Source organism: Propithecus coquereli, unplaced genomic scaffold (genome assembly GCF_000956105.1).
Source record: "Propithecus coquereli isolate 6110/MARCELLA unplaced genomic scaffold, Pcoq_1.0 Scaffold164, whole genome shotgun sequence".
NCBI classification, from domain to species: Eukaryota; Metazoa; Chordata; class Mammalia; order Primates; family Indriidae; genus Propithecus; species Propithecus coquereli.
This window is the reverse complement of record NW_012140969.1, coordinates 4,316,282-4,319,418: the sequence shown is the minus strand read 5'-3', so window position 1 is coordinate 4,319,418 and position 3,137 is coordinate 4,316,282.

The window sequence follows — 3,137 nt, the reverse complement described above, 5'->3', positions numbered from 1 at the left end:
AAAAAAAAAAAAAAAAAACCTCTGCTTGTAACATATTTCACGAAACCTGTTTAGGGGAGTGTCCCCTGACACTAGATTCTATTTTATCCATGGATATATCTGCACAGCGTTTATATATTTACATTTTTTTCTTTTATGCTATCATGCACACAGTTTGAAAAGTTTGTTAGAAGAACCAGCCTGCTCATCATTCTCTGCGCTTCGTGTGTAGTAAGTAGAACTGTTCCAGCTTTTATGACCAATTGCCAGCGTCACAAAAGGACATCTTGTTTGCATTTCATTGTGCCAAGTGTCAGATTCTTATTACATGACTTGCCTGCACATTAGTGGGTGGTTTTTAATTTCTTTCTTTTTCCCCACCACCGCCCCGCCTTTTTCGCTTGGCATAACAGGATAGAGACCTCTTTCCACTGGGCTCAGGAGAGCAAGGTTGCAGTTTTTAAAAATGCTATAGTATCTGAGTCTCTCTTCATCAATGCTACACTTTTTTAAGAGCTACTTGGTTACTTTCACCAGTTGGTTTAGTATTCTGTCCCACCCAGCCTTATTATTTAAACTTTCTAGTCCCCCAGGGACAGACACCTACACTGCCTCTGACTGTCTGCCTTAATGAACATCTGTATCTGGTGCAAAACTTTCAATCAACGTAAATATTTGGAGCAAGACTACGTAGGCCTTGGATCTCCCAGTTTAACAGTGATGCAGTAAGTGGCTTAAACAAGACACAATGTTTACTTGTCTCAACTGGCAGACAGCCTGGGGACGGGGGTCCTTGTTAGTTGCTTCGCCATCCTCTAGGAGCAACAGTTCCAGACTGGGGGTGTTGGTGGTTTTTTGTTCGTTTGTTTGTTTAGACAGTGTCTCACTTTGTTGTCCAGGCTTGAGTGCAGTGGCATCATTATAGTTCACTGCAATCTCAAACTCCTGGGCTCAAGTGATCCTCCCACCTCAGCCTCCTGAGTAGCTGGGACTACAGGTGTGTGCCACCATGCCCAGCTAATTTTTCTATTTTTTGTAGAGACAGAGTCTGGCTATGTTGCCCAGGCTGGTCTCAAACTCCTGGCCTCAAGCAAGCCCTACTCCTTTACAAGTCCCAATAGTGGACTTGTCAAAGAGACTGGGACAGCTGTCCTCTAGTATACCCCACCTTCTGGATTTGCCTATTGCTTCTTGATGTTGTCATTTAACTTGTCCCTCTACCCCTTCTATTTCCTATAAACTGGAGGTTAGTTCAAGGGACTTGATCAGAGTCGGATTTAACATCTTGGCAGGATGTGTCCTGAGAACCTCCTTGGGTCTGCTTGTGCCTCTGCTGCGAGGCTGGCTGTGTCAGCGTCACTGTGGCTAATGCTGGTGACAGTCTGGCCTCCATGGTGAAGTCCACTCCCCTACACCGCGCAAGCCCTTTGGCAGGTCACACTTGAGTGCCCTGAGCAGAGCTCGTTTGCCAGCGTCCTCTCGCCTTGGGTTTTACAGCACCCATACTTGATCACTGCCTAAATCGATGATTTTGGTGGCTTTGCAAAATGGCAATTTCCTAATTCTCTCTTTCCTTCCATATTTTTTAAATTTTCAGCTGGTATTCTCCTTGGGCTGTTTGGTGGCCTTGAAACTCAACTACTACTGGAAAGGCAAGACTATGCTTAATTCCTTCCTTGTAATTACCAATATTTCTAGGAAGGAGTTGGTTGAGAGCTGCTTCCAGTGGCATCATAAATGCATGTGTATTTTTTTAAACTTTTAAAAACTTATCTTATTTATTTATCTTGCTGCTTGTGTTTCCCTTACTAGCATGCAAAGTCAAGGGACTTGTTTTCTTTACTCTTACAGCCCAGAGCCTGGCACCCAGGAAGTATAAAGTTGGTTGAACTAGGAAACCGAAGCTTAGAGAGGTGGAGCCACTTTCTCAATGCCACACAGCAGAGCTGGAATTAGAACCCTGGCGATCTGAGCCTTTGTTTTCTTTTTTTCTTCCTTCTCCACCTTCATAGGGATGAAGGTGCAAAGTTAAGGGGGTGCCAAAAAACTCAGTAATCAAGATAATTCATATTTAAAAATATATGTACATAAAACGCATATAAAGTGCACTGATCTTGGATGAACAGCTCAGTGAATCTTACATCTGTACAGTTCTTCCTTTGGTATCCACAGGGGGATTTGTTCCGGGACCCCTTGGGTACCAAAATCTGCAGATGCTCAAATCTCTTATGCAGAGCATAGTGTTTGCATATAACCTATGCACATCCGCCCGTGTACTTTAAATCACCATTAGATATCACTTATAATACCTAATACAAGTGCTATGTAAATAGTTGTTATACTGTTGTTACTTTTATTGTTGTATTTTTATTTGTTTATTTTTCCAAATATTTTCGATTTGCGGTTGCTGGAATCCGTGGATGAGGAAACTGCCGATACACAGAGGGCCGACTGTATACGTGATGTGCAACCACCACCAGATAAAAACATAGAGCATTCCTAGCCCCCACCCTGTGTCCCCTGCCACGAAAGGTCATACTGAATGTCTTTGATGAAAGACATGTTCTCTGGGCTTGGCTGTGCACATCTGAAGATTTGGGGACTTCTGGGACATGGGGAAATGGGTGGGAGGTGGAGATAGGGCTTCTAGGTTCCCTTACCGACAACAAAGACCCCACGGCTGGTCCTGGGACCCTGATCTGTTTCACGGAAGAAGTAGCAGGGGCTGATTGACTTGCATTGGCAACTGGGATTTGTTCCTGGGGTGCCTCCCGCCTGGAAGCTTCATTAACTCTTGGGGGGACTTGTCAGCTGGCATTTCCAGGCAGACTGGGGCTGCTGCTACTTCTCCTCTCCCATTGCGGGTCACACCCAGGGCACTGGAAAGTCCCATCAAGGGAGACAGGCTGCCTGATCCTGGGGGAGCTACTTCCCCGCTCTGAGCCTACATTTGCTCACCTGTCAAGTAGGGGGCAATGCTACCCTTTGCTGGGTTTTTGGAAGGATTTCTCCGATCTCACCGCCTGATGCTTTAACCAGATGTTCCTGCCCTCAGCTCTTTTCCTCTGCAGTTCTCTCCACCTAAGCTTTATCAGGTTCGCTTCTTTTTTTTTTTTTTTTTTTTTGAGACAGAGTCTCACTCTCTTGCCTGGGGCGAG